This window comes from Phyllostomus hastatus, unplaced genomic scaffold (genome assembly GCF_019186645.2).
Source record: "Phyllostomus hastatus isolate PE091 unplaced genomic scaffold, TTU_PhHast_1.1 phas_contig_86, whole genome shotgun sequence".
In the NCBI taxonomy this organism is placed as follows: Eukaryota; Metazoa; Chordata; class Mammalia; order Chiroptera; family Phyllostomidae; genus Phyllostomus; species Phyllostomus hastatus.
Genome location: NW_025333977.1, coordinates 29,858,783 through 29,884,229, shown reverse-complemented (window position 1 = coordinate 29,884,229; position 25,447 = coordinate 29,858,783). Strand labels below are relative to the sequence as shown.

Here is a 25,447-nt window from a genome sequence, read left to right as displayed (position 1 = left end):
AATTTTATTGTTATTATATTACAATTGTCCAGATTCCCACCCCCCCACCCTTTGCCCTCCTCTACCTAGCCCATCTCCCACTCCCACAGTCAATCCCCACCCTGTTGTCCAGGTCCATGGGTCATTCATATATGTTCCTTGACTAGTCCCTTCCCCTTCTTTCCACTCTAAACGCCCTCCCAAATCCCCTCTGGTTACTTTCAGTCTGTTCCATGTTTCATGTCTCTGGTTCTATTTTACTCTGTAGTTTATTTTGTTCATTAGATTCCTCTTATAGGTGAGATCATATGGTATTTGTCTTTCATAGACTGGCTTATTTCACTTAGCTTAATATTCTCCAGTTCCATCCATGCCATTGCAAAAGGTAGAACTTCCTTCTTTCTTTCTGCTTCATAGTATTCCATTGTGTAAATGTACCACAGTTTTTTGATCCACCCACTGATGGGCACTTAGGTTGTTTCCAGCACTTGGCTATTGTAAATGGCACTGCTATAAACAATGGGATGCTTAAGTTCTTTTGAATTGGTGATTCGGGATTCTGAGGGTATATTGCCAGTAGTGGAATTGCTGGGTAAGAAGGCAGTTAAATTTTTAATTTTTTGAGGAAATGTTATACTATTCTCCACAATGGCTGTACCAGTTGGCATTTCCACCAACAGTGTACTAGGGTTCTCTTTTCTCCACATCCTCACCAGTACTTGTTGTTTGTTGATTTATTAGTGATGGCCATTCTGACAGGTATGAGGTGGTATCTCACTGTGGTATTAATATGGATCCCTCTGATGGCTAGTGATGTTGAGCATTTTTTCATATGTCTCTGAGCCCTCTGTATGTCCTCCTAGAGAAGTGTTTATTCAGGTCCCTTGCCCATTTTTTAATTGGGTTATTAATCTTCCTGGTGTTGAGTCCTATGAGTTCTTTATATATTTTGGAGATTAAACCCTTGTCTGAGGTATCATTGGCACATATGTTCTCCCATACAGTCCCTTCCCTTTTCATTTTGATGATGGTGCATTTAGCCATGCAGAAACTTTTTAATTTGATATAGTCCCATTTGTTTATTTTTTTCCTTTATTTCTCTTGCCCTAGGAGATATTTCAGCAAAAATATTGCTATGTAGGGTGTCTGAAATTTCACTGCTTATGTTTTCTGCTAGGGCTTTTATGGTATCATGACTTATATTTAAATCCTTTATCCATTTTGAGTTTATTCTGATGTATGGTGCAAGTTGGTGGTCTAGTTTCATTTTTTAGCATGTACAAGTCCAGTTGTCCTAACACCATTTATTGACGAGACTGTTTTTACTTCATTGTATGCTCATGCCCCCTTTGTTGAGTATTAATTGTCCATAGAGATATGGGTTTATTTCTGGACTCTCTATTCTGTTCCATTGGTCTATGTGTCTATTCTCATGCCAGTACCAGACTATCTTGATTACAGTGGCCTTGCGGTAAAGTTTAATATCAAGTATTGTGATCCCTCCAACTTTGTTTTTCTTTCTCAGGATTGCTGAAGCTATTCAGAGTCTTATTTGGTTTTATATAAATTTTTGGAATATTTGTTCTAGACTTGTGTAATATGCCATTGGTATTTTAATAGGAATTAGGTTGAATCTATAGGTTGCTTTGGGTAGTATGCACATTTTCATTTGTGCATACTACCCAAATGATGTTACTTCTTTCAATCCATGAACACTGTATATGTTTTCATTTATTTGTATCTTCCTCAGTTTCTTTCTCCAATATTATATAGTTTTCTGAGTACAGGTCTTTTATGTCCTTGGTTAAATTTATTCCTAGGTACTTTATTTTTCTTATTGCTATAGTAAATGGGGATCTTTTTTCTTAGTTTCGGTTTCTGATACTTCATTGTTGCTGTATAAGAATGTCATAATTTTCTGAATATTTACTTTGCATCCCCCTACTTTGCTGAATTCACTTATTAGGTTGAGTAGTTTTTTGGTGGACAATATAGGGTTTTCTACGTACACTATCATGTTGTCTGTGTATAATGACAGTTTAATGTTTAACAATCAGCTTTCTCCAGGGGAAAAAGTATTGATTTGAAGGGTCTTCAAATTTCTATGTGGTGCAAATACTCCGACCATGGCTGATTTCAAGCTACTAACATGCCACTGGGTGTGAAGATGGAAAGTGCTATACAATAGCATGTCATTATATAGTTGTCCCATCATTCAGCTATCATACATGTAAATACATTCAAGAACATAGATAATAATAAAATATGATAAAATAACTAATAAGTGCTAAATTTTGAGTGTCTTTTACCTTTGTTCATAAATATAATTTATTTAATTTTAAGTTTATGCAATTTATTTTTAAGTAACCACTATGTTTAAAAACAAGCTTGCAAAATTCCTGAAGATTTAACAATTAATTTTTGTGAGCAATACAAACCAGATGCAGTGTACTCATTGGCTGTTATGACAAACATTGCTGTGAAGAATAACTTTGTACATGAGTCAATTTTGTATATTTGTCAGGGTACCTTTGGGATAGATTTTTAGAAGTAAGATTACTGAGTCAAAGGATAAATGCTTATGTTGCTAAATTTTTCTCCAAATAAGCAGTGCCATTTGGCATTCCCACCAGTATTAAATGAGAGTGTTTCCTTCAAATCTTACACAATATGGGATTGTATTATGGGTTTAATCATGTTCCCTACACTGTATTAGTCAGGGTTATCCAGAGAAACAGAATCAATAGTACATATTTGCATGCATGAATGTGTATATATGAAGAAATTTATTATAAGAAACTGGCTTGTGCAATTCTGGAGTCTGGCAAATACAAAATCTGCAGGCTGGAGACCCAAGAGAGCCAATGGCATAGTTCTATTCCAAAAGCTCAGACTGGGGACCAGGGGAGGCAATGTTGCAAATGAAGTCAAATGCAGTGGACTGGAGAATTCTCTCTTGGTCAAAGAAGCTGGTCTTTTTGTTTGGTTGAGGTCTTCAACTGATTTGATAAGACTCACTTATATTATGGAGAGCAATCTGCTTTACCCAAAGTTTGCCAATTTAAATGTTAATTAATCTCATCCAAAAACAACCTCTAAATTGACACATAAAATTAACCATCATGACCCCCAATAAAGATATGTCGAAGTCCTAACCTCCAGAATTGCAACTTTATTTGCAAATCCAGTTGTTACAGAGATAATCAAATTAAAATGAGGTCATTAGGATGGGCCTTAATCTGATATGACTGGTGTTCTTATTAAAAGAGGAAAATTTGGACACAGACATGCAAAGAAAAAGTAATATGAAGATACAGGGCGAATGCCACTTATACTCCAAGGAATGCTTGCACTTCCCAAAGCTAGGAGAAAGGCATGGGACAGATTCTTCCTTCCAGCCCTCTAAAGGAACCAACTGTGCTGAGACTTTGATTCCAGACTTCTAGCCTCCAAAACTGTGAAAAATTAAATTTCTGTTGCTTAAGTCACCCATTTTGTGGTACTTTTTTTTATGGCAGACCCAGGAAACTAAATACAGACTACATGTATAACTCAGTAATAACATCAAAACCTAAATTTGAGGTCCTTCATCATAAAGTTGGCACTTTGACCAAATGTCTCTTGGTCAGTTCACTAAAAGTCAGTTTTCCAAAGCCAGCACCTGTTTAATGGAAGCTATTTCTCCATAGTATCAGGGGCAAGACTAAGACTTTGGAAATACCATCAGAAGTTTAACAAACTGGCTTATATCCATCCTTTCCCACCCAATCCTCTACTCAGCCATCAACCAATTACACTTACGTAAGCAATTATAAAAAAAGGCAGTGGATGCTATGACTGTTGAAGTAGAGTTTAATAGACAAAGAACACTTTGAGTTTAGCTTCCATTTGCAGTTGCTCTTCCATTATCCTGCTAAGTGTAAGGGTAGAAAATAGCATATCAAAACAGTTGGCTGGGCTGGTGGATGACAGGCAAGGTAGGGAATGGAAACATGCTTCAGATGTGTCCTAGTACACTCATAATGGTGTCATAGACCCAAAAAGATTAGAACACACTGCTATAAACTCACCAAACAGATCCTCTTTCAAATTTATAGAAGCCAGAAGATTCTAAGATTCCAAAATTGGTTCTCCTTGGTTTCTCCAAGTGAGCATGCCTACCAGCATTGCCAATATGATTTTATGAGAGCATTTGTCAAACGCTGACTCGAGGAAGGGACTCTGCTTGTGACAAGAATTTTATTGTAAAGAAAATAATTTTGTATAACTAAAAACTCTAATGTTGTATTACATCGTGGTTTCCAATAATGTACAGTAAACAGGTGTCTAATGAAGTCATAAGAGACAGAGATAGAGCTCAGCAGATGAAATGGGGGTTAAATGGTCAGCATGTTTAAAATTGGTTTCTCAGATTAAGGAGAGAATAAGGAGCTAGAATGAAGAAGGGATTCCAGTGACTGAAATAACTAACTTTTTGACCATACTAGGCAGAAGAATGACTCTAGTTTTGGATCCTTTGGCAAATGGTTACAAAAGGACCAAGAAGTTAAAATTAGCATGAACATTGTTATTAGCTATTTTGTCAGGCTTAGCATATTGCTGTATAGGGGCAATTAAGTGCATTAAGAAGCTCGTATCAGGTTCACAGTTTTCAACTAGCAAGTTAAATCCCTTCTTTATGGTAGATTTCCAAAGCTGTAAAAGCAGTGGCCAAACCTATTAATAAAAGCAACATGGTTTTCCTAGGTTGGCAATGCGTTATGGATTGCGTATGACTGAATAATGAAGAGTGTACGGCCCATAACTGTGTGGTCTATAAAGATATTGGACATTCTAACCATGAGAAGATTTCCAAAGGAAGAACTTAAGGACCTACTGTCTAATCTTTGTTAAATTTCACTGAATATTAGTATAAGGTTTTATGGAGTATGCACAGATACAGTCATTCAGTTCTTATAAAAACTAGTAAAAAGGTTATTATTTTATTTTTTATAACCAATTTGTGAGGTTCACAGAGAGGTTAAGTAGCTTACCAAAGCTCAAATAATTGGTAAGTGGCAGATTTGGAACTTCCCCTTTTTAGATTGTTTAGCTTCATTGGAATAGGAGATAATATGGGTATATAAGTAATCTCTATGAAAATATTGTCCAAAGATGCAAAAATTTACAACTTTCAGAGATACCACTGCTACATAAATACAAAGTAGTTTTATGTTGAATGCAGGTTGCACCATGAGATCTTGCTCTTGGTTTATAAATTTAAATTTGATTAAATTATTAATTATCATAACAAATGGCATTTTAAGGTTTCATTTTTGTTTTACTTACACAAATAATATAAGTATATTGTAGAACAATTTATAAAGAGAGCTAAACCAAAAGAAATATTATCCAACCTTCAAATTCTTGGTTAGAGAAGTCACTGATAAATTTTAGTGTATATCTTCCTAGTGTTTCATATAAATATATATATAAAATATATACCTAAATAAAATAAAAATACACATATATAGATATACAGTACAATAATTAATAAATAATAATACAAGTATAAACTCTGTGTTTCACACACTCACAACTGTGAACCTACTTTTGCCCTGTCTATAAGCACATTTAAAATATACGTATATTTTTATTTATATATTCATGTAAATACTACATATGTATGCATAAATACTTTAAATAAAATGATTGAGATTGTTCTGTATATTTCAATTATATATTGATTTTTGAAAACTTGTCATGGACATCTTTCCTTTCAATAAGTATACATCTACAACATCATTTTTATGGCAACATTGTTGAACATTATAGATTGTTACTATGAACAATATGGTGATAAACAGCCTTGTACTTTCCCCAAATTCTCAATTATTTTCTTAAGATAAATTTCTAAGAGTAAACCCTGGCTGATGTGACTCAATGGATTGAGCGCCAGCCTGTGAACCAAAAGGTCACTGGTTCAATTCCCAGTCAGGGCACATACCTGGGTTGGTTGGGGGCTGGGACCCTGGTGGGGGGATGTGTGAGAAGCAGCCACACGTTGATGTTTCTCTCCCCCTCTTTCTCCTTCCTTCCCTCTCTCTAAAAATAAATAAATAAAATCTTTATTAAAAAATTTCTAGGAGTGAGTTTTGATGCATGCTAACAAACTGTACTCCAGGAAGTTGTGCTTTTATCAACAGTGTATAAGAGTGCTTGTTTCTTCTCTCTCTCACAACACACACACACTAAGAATATTGTCGGTTTATCAATTAGCATTTATTACATTTATTACTTGCTCATAGTTCTGTTGTCTTGAGGATCTTGTGTTCTGAGTGACTGATTCTGAGATCTCTATACATAGTGGAGTGACAGGTGGACCAGCTGGGTTGCAAGGTTTAACAAGATAATCCATGTATGGCATGTGATAGAGTATGTATATGCAGGAAATGCTAAGTATGTGGTAGTTATTTATTATTGTTGTTATTTTAGCTTGGAGTTTTCCTCTTGATCTCCATCAAGACAAGTCTTATTCCTTTAGCACCCAAGTGGAATATAATCTTTTTACACCTTTCTTGATTTCCCCAAGGATGATTTAGACCCTTTCTCTCTGTACTCCATGAACTTTGTATATACTTCTGTTGTAGGTCATATCACATTGTAACATAATTATTCTTTTATCTATTTGACTCTCTCAGTGCATTGTGAATGGCTGTGAATAAAGACCACGTCTTATCTCTCCCCACAGCCATGAGCACAGGCCCTGACATATGGTACCAATGCAGTAAATGTTTGTAACATGAGTGAACGGATGAAAAAGCAAAAGAATAAAGATTTTGCTCTTCAAATGGGTGACCCATGACTTCCTCCTGACTGTTCATCACAGGATTTTAGGTATAGAAGAAAGTGGGTGAGGACTATGTTCCTAGTCCCCTTGGAAGTTGGCAATAGAATTAAGAAAATTTGAAGCAGCTATGGGGGAAAACTATGGTTACTTGTGGTGTGTGGATTTGAGTCACTAAGAGCTCGTTTTCTGCCTGTTTAGTCAGAGTATGTTATCAAAGAGGAGAAACTTGGTGAATTCTTTGAAAGAGGGAAAGCTAGCAGATGCTCGTGGGGGTGTCTACTCAGACTACATTTCTCTTCCCTAACCTACAGGGGTGGGCCATTTTAGTACCGTACTCCATCCATAATAGGTTGAGTCAGAGTGGATACCTGATTACATTAATTTATATACATTTATCAGAGTCTGTCTTTTGGGAATTGGGAATTTGGACTCAGAGGCTCTACATTAATTAATTGCTGCCAGACCTGAGAGGACATGTAGGGCCACTCCAAGTGGCCATCTTCAGTATGAAGTAGCAGAATAAGCACTTATGCAGAGTGAGAAAAATGACCCTCTGTGCTCAAAGAAACAGACTTGCAATCCCATAGAATGAAATAAGAAGAGGAAGCGAAGGAAAAATAAAAGGAGAGAGAAAGAGAAAAAGTTAACTGTGCTTTCCAGTCTCAGCTCTGGTCCCCCTGAGGGGCTTGGCTGGGCTCTGTGCACGAAGTACCAGAAGTTACTTTTGAATTAATTTAGAACATTTTCCAGCCTTGTTTGTTATTTGAATGGCGTTTGCTACTTTTCATCCAAAGAATCTTCAACAAAGCAGTAGGGTTGTTGGTTATACATGTATAGCAGTGCTTTGAAAATACTATCTATCCTAGTAGCACCAGAGTTCTGCCCCAGAAGATGCGTCAGAGGTGTCGTGATGGTAGGATGTCATGTCACTGTCCTGTGGAGGATTTCTGGTGCTCGATGCAGGAGTCAACCTTAAAGGCACTTCAGCCAAGGAGTCAAAAAAAAAAAAAAGAGAGTTTTTGTCTTAACTGTGACCAGAGGGGCCTTGGAGTGTACCTTGGACCTACATTCACCTTAATGCAGCCCAGGGATCTGAGAATTTCTGGGCCATCCTTACATTTCAGCACATCTGTAGAGGGAAGGAGTAAGGTTCTTTGGATCACAAACATTCTGTTGACCTAAGAGGAAAAGCTGCAAGCCTTGCTAACTTCCTGGGAAAAGTTAAAAAATATACCTGTAGAGTGACTAACTCAAACTTTTTAAATTGAAAGGGGCCCTATTAATAGTTATTCCAGAAATACAGTCATAAGGTGGAACTGTCTTTAGCAAATATGACCATATTGCCATATCTCTGGGTAATTTGTAGTGATTTACATATATATTGATTAACAAAGGTTGTAAGAACCAGAATCTATTTTTATTTGGAACTACTCACTTATTCTTGCTGTTTTAAAAATGAATCTTTATTTGTTGTAGACAAAAATTATAATGTGGATAGATACGCAGAAAGAAGGTAATACAAAACTCATCTATCACTTACCTCTTAAGAATATTTTGAGTTATATCTTTCCAGATTTTTCTATTTATGTATGCAATATATTTAAATAAAAATTAGGCCATATTGTACATATTATTGTATCAAATGCTTTTAAAACATTCTTTAAAATTTTTAAATTGAATTTATTGGGGAGATATTGGTTAATAAAATTATATAGGTTTAGGTATACAATTCTACAATACATTATCTGTGTACTGTACTGTGTGTTCACCACCCCAAGTCAAGCCTCCTTGCATCACCATTTATCACCTCTTTAGAGGGGTGGGAGGAGGTAGAAGAGGGTAAAAATTGCTTTTTAATGTCCTTCCATGTTAATATCATTTTTAATGGTTATTTTCTAGTTTGTTTATGGTATACCATAATTTGCTTAACCACCTCTTATTCTAGGTCATTTAGACTGTCCCTAGTTCTACTAATTGTGCTTTAATAGGTCTCTCTAGCACAGCATTTATTAATAAAATAAATGTGGGGAAGTAGAAGTGGTTCGTATAGGCAATCATACCCCTGAAGATCTCTCAGATTAGTTGTAGATATTTTAACTGGTCACCAAATCAAATGGAATAGGAGGTCCCCCACGCCCGTAAGGCAGAGGGAAGCACTTGGAAGCAGGGCCCGGCACCGCCTCATGTCCCCTGGCTGGGATGTGCTGCCTATACTCCTCCGTGGAGGAACAGGCCTTCCCCACTCCCAGGGGGAAGAGAAGCAGGCTTGGCAAAAAAACCCTGTGACAGAAACCAAAACACAAAAACACAAAAATAGACAATGTTATTTGTTCTTATGTGGGATTTTTCTTCGCACAAAGTGTTCCTGGTTTTTGAGTACATTATTAAATATGATTCTCTTTTTATTTTAGCCCACCTTCAGTATAATTCCACTTTTGTATAATTAAAATGCCATTTTCTATATTAATTATAGAAAATGCAGAATATTGTGGGAAAATCATTGTATTACCATCACTGGGAGATAATTACCAACATTTTTATGTATTCTAATATTTTTCTTCACATGTATACATATATGAATTATACAGTGGATAGACTGATAAGAGCTTTATAGCATTGTAAAGTATTATAGTACTATAAGGGTTTTCTTGCTTTTTAAAAAAACTTGACATTGAATGGTTACTGCAAGAAAGTCAAGTTCCATATTTATCATACTCACTAGAATCTCCAGTGCCTAACAAGATACATGCTATGTTAAACCCTTGAAAAATATTTATTCAATTACCAAATCTTAGTATATCTTGCAATTTACTTACCATTTCTCTGTTGGGTATCATTTCCTGTTCATCAATGATGAACTTGCAGAAGTTCACCATCGTAATTCACATAATGATGAACTTCTTAGTGCATAAAGCTTTATGCCCCATTCTGATTTTTTCCTCATGTTAGATTTTTAGATTAGCTCAAAGGGAATAAAAATATAAGTGAAGTTTCAAATTACATGGTGCCAGACTACTGTCCAATCCACCCAAACACCAGCGGGACATATGAGTAAATGGCACAACTACAAATCCAACTAAAACTTCCACTCCAAAACTTCCACTTCCACTGGGTCCTTGACATGATTCTATGTGGCCTCTCCATTGATGTAGTTTAAAAATGATTGAAGAATGGTTTTCTAAAAAGTCTGATTAATTAATTCTGATTTATCATGCTAATTCTAATACAAGCAGAAAGTGTTGGTTTGCTGGGGCTATAATTTAATGAAGCCCTCTTGCTCATGAAACAGGGTTGCTGTTAATCTAAATGCTGTTTTTGTGTGAGTTAGAAAAAGATGAAGCTTTTCCAAAATACTTTAACACCCTCTGCAGAAAAATTAACTTAATCCATACATAAACCTATGAATATAGTATGTGAGTTGCATTCTTTAGAGCTAGCAGGCAAAAAGTCTGGACAATTGCATTTTTCAGCTCCTTGAGAATCTTCTGTTCAACCCAGCCAAGAATTTGGTGAGGATATAATGTCAGTCTACATAGACAATATTTTCTGGAAGCCCTTTTTTGAAAACTACTACACCTTTCATCTGGCTTTTGATCTACTGGCCCCTCTTTAGGTCTCTTTGATTTTACCATGTTTCTGGTGTTCTTGCAATCTTACCTACAAACCATGTTCTGGGACCATCAGTCCTCTGAGCTTATAGAGTGATGGTGGAAAATTTCATTTTATAGTAAAATTATTTCTTTCTAAATATGTATAAACTATTTGTAATTTTAATATACAGGGGTAGGCAAATGTAGTTTACAGTTGTAAGTATATGAAACAGTTTATTCTTGCATTATTATTGATTAATCATTATATTATTTATTTGTGTAACTGTAAACTTACTTTTGCCTATCCCTGTATATATAAACCAGTTTCATGTGCGTATGTTTTTCTAAAACAACTTTAAAAAGATAAATGTGTTAAATACATAGTAAAGTTCTAATTCTTTAATATATTCAGCCAGAGAATCTTTCTCTATTGCCTGTCTGATTATCTGGTCCTTTACTGGATGAAGTTCCATCAATTTAAAAAGTATATTTGATATTCAACTTTGACATCTCAGCTTCCAGATGCAAACTTGTGAACATAAGCAATGAGTTTTCACAGTTATTTTTATTATAAGAATAATTCTCTATAAATATCGTATCATCAGTGGCCTGACAAGTTGAACAATTGTGAAGACACCTGTGCCTTAACTTTTAATTATTGAAATGTTGATGATGTATTTCTATACTGGAAGAAAAATTTTTAAAGGGCGTATTTTATTTCAAGTAATATTCTGAGACCTTTTTAACCTAATAGACACAGAGGAAATTTCACTGAAAATAGATTTTCTCCTTTATTTTGTTCTGCTGCTGCCATCTAGAGTAAAAATGAAGCAAAGGAAATGATTTCAGCCTAGCAGTGCAGAGAATCCAGGTTCAGTTGGAAACAGAACAGTGGGGGACTTTCTCAGGGCTTATACTAGCACAAGCATGCATTTATGAATCTAGCAATATAGCTATAACCTCTTTCAGGCCCAGTGGCAAATGAGTTGTGTTTGTTTAGAGTATCTTCAATCTTCCCTTTTGTATTCCCTTTTCTCTTACTTGCCAGGTATCCCCATGGATCCTGAGCCTGAACATGCTTTCTTTCCCTTCTCTTCCAAATGTGCTTTTTGGACAAAATCTGATAAACACATTAGACTCAGGTATAAAGAATAAATAAACTAGATCTGTGACCTGTCACCTCTCTGCATCTATGTAGGGAGAGTTCAGGCTGAATGCATTCAGATCCAGGTGGCAATAAAATGATAAACTCTTAAGGCCTTATCTAGTTTAGTTCCTCTGCATCTGGCTTTCAGGAAGACTTTGACCATAACTCCACTGATGATGACATCATGTGAGATGGCAATATTAATACACAAAAGACCTGCTGCAGGGGCCCTCTGTGATGACTTTCTTAAAAGAGCATCTATCTTTATATTAATGGCTTTGTTTTCTGTCTAACCCCCAGCAGGTTATAAGGCTTTGGAGGGCAGGAAGTGTGTAGCCCTTATGTTGAGTAAGCACTCCATAAGTGAGCTCTGAATAAATCTGTAAGAATGAATAAATAGTATTATCTTTTAAAATTTACATGAGCTTCTTGTTCTCAAAATAAATGAATAAGGAATGTAATGCAATAGCATTAACATTCAGACAAATAGGGCAGTTTATAGAAAAGAGTAATGTTTAAGTTGTTGCATAGTTATAAGACTTGAATTTGCTACCACTGTCATTGAATCACTCAAAACAGTACCTATTATTAGATGATGTGTTTAAACAAACCATAAAAAGACTTCTAAAGTGCAAGCATGGCACCAGCATCAAAGCTGGGAGGGATATCCTTATTCTCAGCATGGAATAAGTTAAGTATATGACTAGTTAGATGGTAACTGAATAGCCAAATAATCACTCTTAAGTGAAGCAAGTAGTAGAATTAAGAAAATAATGAAAAAAGGAATTTACAAAGTCAGGCCAAATCAGACCAAATCTAAACTTAAAAGAAAGCACCATTTACATTTACTGCTGATAAATAACAGTGTCAGATAGGCCGTGTTGTCATAGTGACGGGCCTGTGAATCATAAGAACAGGAGCTACATCCCATGAGAGAGACCTGAGAAATGACTACGGATCAGCTAAATGATAATGAAATTTATGTGGCAAGAATTTGTATACTTACTAATTAGAAATATATGCAGTTCTAATAACATGCACTACTACCATAATCTTTGATTATAAGAAACCATCCAAAAAATTCCAACCAATCTAAGTTAAATAATAGTTAAAAGCTCTTAACATGACTCGGCTTTCATTGAGAGTATTAATGATTCTAATTTCAATAGGATACCATCACAAATTCTTTTGTCTTCCTCTTTTTCCTTCCTCCCTTCCATCCTTCCTTCCTTTCTTCCCTCCCTCCCTCCTTCCTTTTTCTTTTTTCCAAGTAGTTATGAAATTATTATTTCTCTACAGGATTATTCCATTCTTATATCATTGCCCATCTTTAAAAATATCAAAACTTTCCAGCTACAACCTATACATCCTTGCCTCCACTTCCTCATATCCCATTTTCTTCTTAACCTATACCAATAATTTTTTATCTTACTGTTCCATTTTGTCCCCACTACCATTATTTTTAAAGATGAACAATGACATACATCTTCCTAACATCTATTGTCAGTGTTCTATCCTCATCTTACTTGACCTTTCACCAGTATTTGAAACTGTTGATCACTCTGATCCTTTTGAAAACTTTCTCCTCTGGTCTTCTGCTGTAGCATACTTACCTAGTTTGCCTATTTACTCAGTGAATAGTCCTTCTCTACCACAGCTCCAAATATTTAGGTTGTCTTCAGTACATAATTTGCTATTACAAAAAACCCCCAGCACAATAAACAATCTTGTATAGATGTCATTTTACCCATTTAGGAGTATGTATATCTCTAGGATATAGTCATAGAATCAAAGAAGTTGTGCATTAGTAAATTTCACAGTGATGTTAAATTGCCCTCCATAGTAGCGGTCTTCATTTCCACAGGCAGGTCTGAGAGTGACTGTTCCCCATAGTGTCTTCAATAATGTGTTAATTTTTAAACTATTGCCACACAATGAAATGTTGTGAAATATTGTATCACAGAATAGTTTTAATTTTCATTTCTCTTATAATGAGAGGATGAGCATCTTTTCATATATTTAAGAGCGATTTGTTTTTATTTTTCTGTAAACTGTTGGTTTCTTTTGCTTGTTTTTTTCCTCTTGTGTTTTTGTTCCTTTTCTTACTGATTTATTGAACCTAAATATATGTTTTGGAATTTATCCCTTTGCATTAATATGAATTAGAAATAATTTTTCCAATTTGTCATTTCATGTTTAACTTTACTTTGTTCTTTTCCCCCAGGAACACATTTTAAAATTTTCACATAATTAAACTCATTAATTTTTTTATGGCTTCTGGATTTTGAAAAATATAAAAGGCCTTCTTTACTCTGTAATTATAGAAACATTTCTATGGTTTCTTATAGTTCTTTACAGCTTCACAATTTATACCTAGATCTATGATCCATCTGAAAACTATTTTGGAGTAAGATGCAAATAATAAATTTGCATCCTCCCCAACTGCCTTGACCCCCCCACCCATATGTCCTCAGGTGACCTACTAGTTCATTTTAAATCATTTATAATTAAATGTCATTTTAATCACATTCTAATGTATTTATGCTTTTGGTCTATTTCTAGACATCCTTTTCTGTTCTGTTGAGCTGCTTGTCTACTCATGCAAGTGCAACGGTGTCATTATTTTAGACGAGATTGGGCGCGTTAAGGGTATGGCCTAGACTGGTGTCATCATTTTATAGTAAACATCTTGCAGAAGCAATCCTTTTTGCTCTTCTTTTAGGAAAAAAAAAATCCCCCCAATTTTTTCTTCTATCTTTTCCCAAGGAATTAAAGCTTGCTTAGCAATAATAATAATAATAATCTGCTGGTCCTTTACTGGGATTGTAATTTATTTAAAGAATATTTTGGGAAGCATTAACCACATTTTTGGAGTTTAGTTGTCATATACGTAGGAACATGGCATGCTAATATATATTTGTTCATGCTTCCTGTTATGTTCCACATTATTTAAAAATTTTTCTTATATAGATCTTGTATATTTCTGTAGTTTTCCAGTATCATATCCCTTTTTAATTGATATTTGAGATCTATTTTTTTAACTTACTTTAGGTTACTTTTGTCTTATAGAAGATTTTCATATTGATAAAATATTTTCATTATTAACCAACATTTTTCTTTATGGTTTTGCAGTTCATGTATTTTTAATTAAGAGGCCTTCTTTACTTCAGCCCATAACATATAATTTTTCTTAAAATTCTGAGAAAACAATATTTTAGTCTATAATTAAATGTTATTTCAATTCATATTCACAGGGCTACACATTTCAAAGTTTTAGGAACAATTCACATACCCGTCAGCAATGTGTAGAATTTTATATTTTGTCATACATTTACCTGTCATCTAGACTTCCCATTTCATGAAATTCAAGACTTTTCCCAATTTAGAAACTTGAGTTCTATTTTTTTTCTTCTGATTTTTAGGAGTTGTCTATATTTTCTGAATATAAATCCTCACACAATATTAAATTGAAGTGGTGACAGTAAACATATTTGTCTTGTTTATGACTTCAAAGGGAAAGATTTTAAGGGTTTTGGTTATGCATACTGTTTACAGTAGTTTGTAAATATTGCTCATTAGTTAAAAAGAGTCTCATTGTTTTCAAAAAATTTTTAAATGTTTATTTTAGAGAGAGAGGAAGGGGGGTAGAGAGAGAGAGAGAAACATTGATTGGTTGCCTCCCATACATGCCCCAACCAGGGATCAAATCTGCAACTTAGTTGTGTGCCCTGACTGGGAATCGAAACCCCCAACCTTTTGGTGAGCCACAATGGCCAGTTGGTTGGAGCACTGCAAATTATTCTTAATTTGTAATAAATTTTATCATGCTTGAATGTTGAATTTTTTCAAAAGTCTTCTTGGCATTGATATAGATGGTATGTTATTTCTCTTTTTCATGCTAATATTATGAATTGTATTAATAAGTTTCTTAAGTTGAAACAATCTTGCATTTTTAGACAAACCTAGCTCAGACATAATAAATTGTTCTTTTAACATAGTGATAGATTTAGTTTGTTAATATTTACTTTAGGAGTTCTGCATCTGTCATATACTATAGAATCTAAGATGTCATTATTTCATATATCTATAAAAGAACAAAAATGTTGCACTATTAAACTATGATACAGTATTTTTTTCACTTAGATGTTTAAAAATATTTATTGAAATGCCTTTTTCATTTATTTAAACATAAATTTTATTATATATCAGTCTTGTACATGACTTAGAAAAAATTGTAGGCAAGATAAATTGTTAAGGTGCTCCTAAAAAGTCTTCACAGCAGCTATCACGATGATGTCACAATACATTAAATCTAAAACTGCATCTTAGTCAGGGGCAGCCACTGATTTCATCAAGTCATCAGTTGCCGGAGGTGAAGCTTTATCTCTCCAGAGCATATTTACTTTTGCTTCTGTCATTGTGGGGCCTAAACCCTCTCTTGCTTTACCTGTGCCTTTCTTTTTCTAACTCTAACCTTACTCTAGTGATTGTGGGGAGAGGTGGCATGGGTAATAGATGCAGTGGGGCATTCTGGGTACGGCAGCTTCTCATGCCTTCTGAGAGTTGCCATCAACACTGGGTCCTAACTTGCTTTCTGGGTTAAGGACCCCATACTCACTGTTTTTGTTGGGATGGGAGCTCTCTGTTGCTCTACAGAGCTGCCCCTATTTAAGGGGCAGAGTAGCAAGCACTAGACCTATTGGGCTGCTCTTTCTGTAGATTTCCAAACAATAACCTAGTTTTCTCCAGACCTTCTTCAGCTTGTCATTTCTGCTACCTCAAGAGGAGTCCTGAACTCCCTCTTGAGCTGCTTCTTCTGCACATCTTCTTACTCATTTTAGGCTGGGAGTTTTCTTTCAATAATCTTTTCTGCTTTTTATATTTCAGAGATTTTATATGCTTTCTAGACTAACAATGCCACCCTTTGTTGTTATACTAGGCTGTTGTAGATGTATTAATATTATTTTTCTGTTTCTAGAAATCTGGGGTGAGATGTGAGGATAGAATGTGCATTCATACTATAGTATTTCTAATCTTACCCACCATCATTTTAACAGTGGTTATATCTGGTATGTTTTTAAATTTTTCATATAAAAATATACAAACACTTATTTCATGTTTCATACATATATATACACACACACATTACTTTGCTTAATTATATTTTAATTACAAAAGTAATTGAAGTACGCTAGTACAAAATCAAAAAAGAAACTTTCCTCACTGTCACCTCCAATCCTACTCCTCGGAGTTAACCCGAATCTAGATCAGAAGTTCACAGTCTTGGCAGTATTGCAGGTGGACCAGATAATTTTTTGTTGGAGGGGGATGCCCTGTCCATTGGGGGATATCTACCATCATTCCTAGCCTCTTCTAAAAGTGTTAATAGCAACTCCAAGTTGTGGCAACCAATGATATCTTCAAATGTTGCCAAATGTCCTCAGAGAGGCAGAGTACCAATGGTTAGAACCACTGGTCTAGATTTATTTTTATGAATCTACAAGCACATACATGCACATTTAAAGGAACCTTATTTTATACAAACAGTAAACAAAACCTACTGGCCTGTGAGCCTCTAAATCAATATGCTCAAGTCTGCTCTTTGAACACTAGTCTGATACTAAGAGTATTCCATGAAGAACGGTGTTCAGTGGTCAAATAAATTTGGGTGACACCGAGTTAACAAAATTAAACTTTTCTACATGACTACACTGTACCTTTAAGTTGCTGTTGTACTTGTGAATAAAATTGCACTATTTATCAAGTTTATATGGCTGCAGAATCTTTATTTCATGGAGCATTTCATGGAACTAATGTTCCATAAAAACTCAATGAGAAACTGCACATTGATCCTCTGAAAATAAGAACGTCTGTGGCATGTTTTAAACAAATAAATCCAAAGCTAAATTCAATGAAAAACAAGCAAACAAACGAGCCAGACACCACAACTATTTACTCGAGTCTCAAACAAATATAAGCTGAAACAATTGAAAACCTAAAAGAACTATTTTATGTTTCTGGTATTCTCTCATATCCTCACTCTATTGTAACTCACTCTAAGGAAAATCACACCATGAAGTAAGTTCAGCAGATGAATGTGACAGAAGTGGATTGGCAGGCGCACTTGGCACACAGAAGGTATGTACCTCTTCTACCAGTGGACCAGTTGTTTGTGGAATACTACTAGTTGTTGCCAGACACAATGAATGGACACCAATTCCATTTCAGAAGAGAGTTATCTTACATGTGGTCATCATAGTCCTTCAGTTTTCCCTCCACTCAAGTTTCCAAGCTACTATCTGGTTTTTCATTTGTCATTGGAATAGGTGGATAAAATTATTGTTTTCTATGGAGGTACAATGACCAAGTTTGGGTTTTTTTTTTAAACTCTCATTGACTTTCTAATCAATTTTATTTTAAGGTCTTTAGATCTTATTAGAGGAATACAAATAAATGAAGATCCTTTACAATGTTTCCCCAAATTGATTGTCACTGTTCCTGAGTGGTGAATCTGAGGCATTTTTTTATAGGTGTTGTTTTAGTTGTTATTAGACAAAAGTTAGATTGGAGTGTAGGGCATGGCAAATGGGTGCATTGCAGAGACACTATGGATTCAAATGCAGGCAGCCTGGGATCATTTGGGTGTCTGCAGTATAAAAGGCAGCAGGGATACAAATGAGCAACACACGTGACCTCTGTCCTTTCATCTCTTCATGAATATAATGAGAAGATGAAAGTAGAATGGAAAAGAAACAAAAGCTGAAGGTAAACGATGTAGGGGGTGATATTCATGGTATCATTGCATCATTTCCAAGTTGATTATTCAATAGTCAGAAATAAGAGAGAAAAAATTGAAAAAAACAAATACCATTGACTCATCAGTAGGACCAGGGCAGAAAAAGTGAAAGCTGTCCCATGCTTATTGAAATAGTCTCAATTTCCATTTTCAAAAGAAAATCAGCATTGTGACAGAGGCCGGTGTCACACTATTCCTATCCATGTTGTCACCAGAGGGCACTAGTAAATGTTTATAGAAAGTTAAAACTCTGAAATTTACAGACAGGGCAAAGCTGTAAGCATGAATCCTGGCTAAGTTCATCACTCCATATCTTTTATTTTTTCATCTATAAACTGAGATATTTATAACTACCCCTAAATGAGATTTCATAAACTGAGATATTTATAGCTACTCCTAAATGAAGGTCTCAATTTCTTAATCTAAAACTACATTTTAATTCAGATGGCTTTTTGTATAATCAGTTATGATAGCTTATAACTGTTATAGAAATCTTAATTTAAAAAAAGGCACTGTGGGTCTGAGACGCAGTGGTGGTACATACATTCCTGCCCGGCTGCCACGTGTTGGGCTGCACACTTTCTGCTTTAGCGGCCAGCCTGATGCTGTGTCCTGACTTTCTGTGCACACTTCAAGAAGACTGTGTGTGTATTTGGAGAGAAAAGGGTAGGGAGGAATGAGGTTGAGAGGGATGAGAATATAAAGCACTATAGGATTTTTTGACAATTGGAAACATTAGAAAAAAAATTTCCTCTCCACCAGAAGAAAAGGGGGAAGGGATAGTTAGGTAGAGTGAAAACATGCAACATATACTTCAAGAGAAAATACACATGGACTTTGCAGCATAATGTTGTTTTGTAAAAAATTAGATTTAATAAAAATATTTATTTTGGAGTATTAAAAGTATAGTTTGTTTAAATAGTAATTATAGGCTTATTAAGTAAAGTTATAGATTACAGGTCTTTGTTTTATTTATTTATTTTTATAAATGAAGCAAAGGAAAACTTGAGAATTAAAAAGACTATTATTATTTCTGTAAAACAGAAGAAAGTAATTATGTGTTTAGGACCTGGTGTCAAACAGATATGGAAGGATGTTTTCCAAAAAGAAAGTGAATGAGGGAAGAAAATGAAAAATAAATTCAACTAAAATTTAAAATAAAATTCATTGAATGTAAACTTTGTCTTAGTTGCTGTAGGCCACTCTTCCCAACTTCTCCTACTTCTAATCCTCATTTTTTATCAGCATATCTTAACAGACATTAGAAAACTATAAGCATTGTCTACACTGAGAAAATCATCTCTATATTTATTTTTCTGATAAAATAAAGAAGATATAAAAAAGAATAGAAGGCTGTAGTTTTCCAAATTATCATCATCTTTAGTTATACTTGGTAAAAATCTCAGGACAACTTAAACCACTGTGTACTGATCTTTTCGGCCTAAAAAATTGAAACAAAAGCCAGGTGTTTATTGGCCCTGCTCGTCTGCAGAGGCTGATTCTGTCTTAGCCAGGCCTGAGCTTGATGCATTCACAAGAAATCCAGCTGAGCCAAGCCTAACAAAACGTTTGTGTTTTTTACACATCATTTGTGGGGGCACACACAAAAAGAGTCTCAGATATCTCAGATACAAAAGCTCAGAATTTCTGCAGAAAAATTCCTAAATAATCTCCTCTCCTGGGAATTTCCTCTCACCTTCTAGTTACCAGGTCCTTCTTATTTCCTGTCTCATTTTGTGCCCTGATCTGCCCCAAGAAACTCTCGATTCTGTTTCTTCTTCTCCGCCCCCCACTTTATTTTTCAGAGAAGCTGCTTTATTCCCATCAAGAATGCCATCTTCCCATAAAAGTGGGAGGCATCCGAGGTTTGATTTAGACAGAAGTGGGCTATCAAAGCAGCATCTCAATAGAGTTGGTCCTTGTTTTTCTAATGTAATTTTCATTGCAGCTACAGAAAAAGAAGTCTTGTTAAATAAGGAATACATGCTCATAAAAACAAACAAGAAGAAGAAAGTCATTGTTCTTTTCCTGTGGAGTAGTGGATGAGAAGGTGTAATTACCGAGAATTACTTATTATGGAGAGAAGATAATGCCATTGCTCATGGAATATTTTCAAAGACGACTTTGCCTCTAACACATTGTAGAGGACAGAGGCTTCTTAACTGCTAAAGTACAGAAGGAAAGTGCTCTTTTTTTCTAAAACACACTACACTGTTAGGTTTTTAAGGATATTGATGTCCGAGTAGAGCTCAATTTTAAGGTGTATATGTATTCATTTTCAATTGCTACACAATAAATTACCACAAATAATAAAACCACATTTATCATCTTGGTTTCTGTGGTTCAGAAGTTTGAGCATGGCTTAGTTAGGTCCTGTGCTCTGAGTCTCACAGGCTACAATTACTATGTTGGCTGTGCTATGTTCCTTTCTGGAACTCAGGGTTCTCTTTGAGGCTAATTTGCTGACAGAAGTACTCTTGGTTGTAGGCTTGAAGTCACCGTTTTTATGCTTGTATGAGCCGGGGCTGGCTCACCTCCTTGAGGCTAGCAAAAGTTCCTTGAGTTGGCCATAGTTTTGTGCTCATAAAAGACATATCCTCTGAGTCAGAAATTAAGAACAGTTTATTACTCACAGTAATAGCAATAGCTAGAGTATCAACATTTACATAGGTTCCTGTACTCTTCTTCCCACAGGGCCATGTGAAGTGTGCCAGACAGATTGATGCCCTCACATGCAGTGGGTTGCATTACAGTAAAGGAACCCTAAATTTAGGAAATCTAGGTCTTTTATAATTGACAATAAATATACCTGCCCTTTGTTATGAAGAAAGATACGTCTGTCTTCCAAGACTGTTCATAAGATATGTCAAAACAAAGGTAGTGCCTCTGTTGAAAAGACACAGAGAATTATATCTCAGCAACAACCACTGTGGAGTTGTAAAAATCAGGACATTAACCTTGATGTTGTACTACCTGAAAACCTTACCAAATTTCACAGTTGTTCCACTAATGTCCTTTTCCTGCTACAAGATCACCTGTTGCATGTAGTTGCCATGTGTTCTTCACCTCCTTTAATCTGGAACCATTCACCATTCTTGGTTTTTCATGTCCTAGGCCAGCGATTTTCAACCAGTGTGCCAAAAGAACTTTTAAAACATGCAATACCTGACTAATAGTCAGAGACACTGACCTCTTTTCCTTAAATTGTCAAATAAAAAAAAGTGACCACAGCCAAGACAACAATAGCTGTCAGGTGTGAATGACTCAAAATTATATTTTTTGCCAGGTCAGCAAAAAATAGATGTTTTGGTGTGCTGCAGTATTTTAGTAATTAGTTAATGTGTGCCAGGAGATGAGAAAGGTTGAAAATCACTGTCCTAGACACTTGGGAAAAATAAGATAGTTATTGTGTAGAAAGTTCTTCAGTTTTGTTTTGTCTGACATTTCCTAAATATTAAATTCAGTTATTCATTTTTGACAAGAATGCCACAAAAGAAACATTAGTGCATTTTAGTACATCATATCAGGAAGCACTAACATTATTTTGTCCCACTGGCTAGTAACGCTGACACTGATCTCTTGGTCAAGGGGATGTCTGCTAGGTTTTCTCTTTTGTAAGTGTAAGATTTCCCCTTTGTAATTAATAATTCTTTTTGTGGGGAGATGCATAAATCAGCTATTTTTTAACCTTAATTTACCCATGAATTTTAGCATCCATTAATGATTCTTGCCTAAAACAATTGTTACTGTGGTATTTGTCAAATGGTAATTTTCTTTTCTTTTCTTTTTTATCCTAACTTGAGGACGTGGTTGTTAATTTTAGAGAGAAGGAAAGGGAGAGGGGGAGGGAGAGAGAACAACAATCTGTTGCCTCTTGCATGCACCCCAACTGGACCTAACTCACAGCCTAGGCACTTGCTCTGACCAGGAATAGAACCTGCAACCTTTTGGTTTATGGGATGATGCTCCAACCAACAGAGCCATGCCAGCCAGGGCCCAAATGGTAATTTTCTCTTTCTATTTTCTTCTAGCATTTAAGTGGGATGCTACTGTAAGACACAGATATTTCTTCTCCCCATTAATTAATTAACTAATTACATCAGCATGGACTCATGATAATTATTTTATCTGCAGTATTCAAATCTATTATTGTCATTATTTTATTACTCAGAATTTCACAGATTTAGCCATTGGAAATTCTTCCAAGTTGGCTCTTCTGTTCTTTTGATATGTCCCCATCATTTTTTGCCCTTCCTTATTTGTTGACAATGTCCACTAAGGCTGGGATGTCATTGCATCTGGAGGTTTCTAGCAGGTAAACATGGTAATTATATGTGTACACACACACACACTTGTATCTATTTATTTTAAAAAATGAGTTTATAGTCCAATTCTATTCCCACCCCACAATGGTTATTCTAGCCTTTTGTATTTAAAAAAAAATTTTATCCTTAAAAATTTCCTCATGCCTCTGTATAATTCCTTCTCCTTCCCCACCCACTTCCAAGGACCTGATTTCTCTCCCTTTCCTGTTGCCTTGTCTAGAATGTCATATAACTGGAATCATAAAGCATGTAGTCATTTGTGACTGGCCTCTTTCAGTTAACATAATGCTTTAGAAATTCATGCACATTACATGTACTAGTGGTTTATCCTTTTTACTGGTGGGTAGTATTCCATTTTATGGATGTACCACAATTTGTTCATCCATTCACCAGTTGAGCAACATTTTTGTTGTTTCTGGTTTTTGGCTGTTATGAATAAAGTTATTATAAATATTTTCATACAAATCTTTGTGTGGTCATATTTTTTCATTTATCTTGGATAATATTTAGGAATGAGATTTCTGGATTATATAGTAAGTGTATTTAACTTTATAGGTACTGCTAACCTAGGTTCCAAATGGTCTGTATCATTTTTCACTTTCACCAGTAATGTTTGAGATTTCCATTTGCTCCACATTCTTGCCATGGTTTGAAATTGTCAGTCTTCTGAATATGAGCCATTCTGGTCAATGTGTAATGGTATCTCACTGTGGTTTTAATTTGCATTTCCTTAATGATTAATGATATCCACCATCTTGCCATGTGCTTATGGCCTATCTTTTTTGGTGAAGTGCTGTTCAAGTGTTTCCTAAAATTAGTTTGAGTTCTTGTTATTGATCTGTAAAGGTTCTTATGATCTGGATAATTCTCTTACTTGATAATTCTCTTAATTTTTAAGTTTCTTTTTTACATTAGGGGTATCTATCTTGTAATAATGTCACAAATATTTTCTACTTATTAAGTCAGTTATTTTTTGATGTTGTTAATTGTGTTTCCTGCCATGAAAAAAAGCTTATTTAAAAAAATTATATACTCAACCGGAACTTCCATGCATCCTGTGGACTGTGGCTTTAACCTGGGAGGGAGGCGCAACAGACACGTTGCTAGCTGAGTCCGAGAATCTCTCCCTGGTGGTACACAGGCTCAGGGAGCTGCAGCTGGAGAACTGTCCTATCCCTGAATCAGCCCCAGTTGGGGTGCTGCTTAAGGTTCATTCCATTAGAATCTGTGGCTCAGATGTCCACTACTGGCTGCATGGTCAAATTGGAGATTTTGTTGTGAAAAAGCCAATGGTGCTGAGCCATGAAGCTTCAAGAACAGTTGTAAAAGTGAAATCATTGGTAAAACACTTATAGCCAGGTGACTGTGTTGCTACTGAGCCTGGTGCTCCCAAGAAACTGATGAATTCTGCAATATTGGTCAATACAACCTGTCATCATCCATCTTTTTCTGTGCTATGCCCCCATATGACAGAAACCTCTACTGATTCTACAAGCACAATGCCAAATTCTGCTACAAAACTTCCTGACATTGAAGAAAGGGTCTTGACTGAGCCATAGTTTGTGGGAATCTATGCCTGTCAGTGAGCTGGAGTCACCCTGGGGAACAAGGTCTTTGTGTATGGATCTGGAACAATGGGACTGGTCAATTTGCTTGTGGCCAAAGCAATGGGTGAGGCTCAAGTGGTGGTGACCAATCTGTCTGCCTCTTGGTTGTATAAAACTAAGGACGGTGGGGTTGACTTTGTCCTCCAGATCTCCAAGAAGAATCCCCAGAGGATTGCCAATAAAGTGGAAGGTCTCTTGGAGCTCTAACCATAAATCACTATTGAGTGCACTGGAATGTAGTGTGCCATCCAGGCAGGCATCTATGCCACTTGTTCTGATGGTGCTTGTGGGACTGGGTTCCAAATTGACCAGTGTAACCCTAGTGTATGCAGCCACCTGGGAAATGGATATAAAGGGTATGTTTTTATACTGCAACACATGGCCCATGGTGATTTCAATGATTGTGTTCAAAAGTGTGAAAGTAAAGTCCTTAGTGACCTATAGGTTTACTCTGGAGAAAGTTCTCGAGGCCTTTAAAACATCCAAAAAGGGATTGGGGTTGAAAGTAATGATCATGAGTGACCCCAATAACCAGAACCCCTGATGCCCACTGTGCTCTGCTCCCATTCCTGCCCTTTCAGAATCTCTGGGCTCAATGACTGGGCAAGGGTGGCTTTAAGGCAGATGTTTCTTTTAAGTAGTAAGAATAATTAAAATAATTCATTATAAGCAGAGCCTTACACAGAGGAATTGGTGTGCTTTAAAAACACAAGTAGGGATCGTTTGGGGGAACTTGTAGCCAGAATGACCTGTTCATTCTGAGCAAAGTTCAGCAAGTAGAGCAGAGCTTGGCAGGCAGGTGCTAGAAATGCCCCTTATTCCTGGAGTGCTTCAGTTCGGTAGGGGAAGAAATCTGTCACCATGAAGTTCCTCCATTCACCATGACAGTGGCCAGCTGGAGATGGGGGCTGAGTTATGACAAGACAACCTTATCAAGACTTAACTGGCCCAGAAACTGATTTTCATGAAAATCTGCAGCTCAGGGTGTGAGATGAGGGACTGTAAGCAGTTTTAGTTTAGAGCACAGTGTGTCTAGACATAGGTGCTATTTGGTGTGATGGCAAAAGGAGAATAAGGGACTGACTTTCCTGGGTTTTGGGTAATTATGAAACAAATTAAACAAATAAAACCAAAATCACACATGAGGTCAAACCAGCTTGCATTCCCCAATATA

The 25,447-nt window shown here is 35.8% G+C and overlaps 1 pseudogene; it reads left to right on the top strand.

Annotated features, from left to right (window-relative positions):
• The first annotated feature begins 498 nt into the window (after nucleotides 1-498).
• Nucleotides 499-24,817, top strand: LOC123826974 (annotated as a pseudogene).
• Nucleotides 24,818-25,447: the final 630 nt, after the last annotated feature.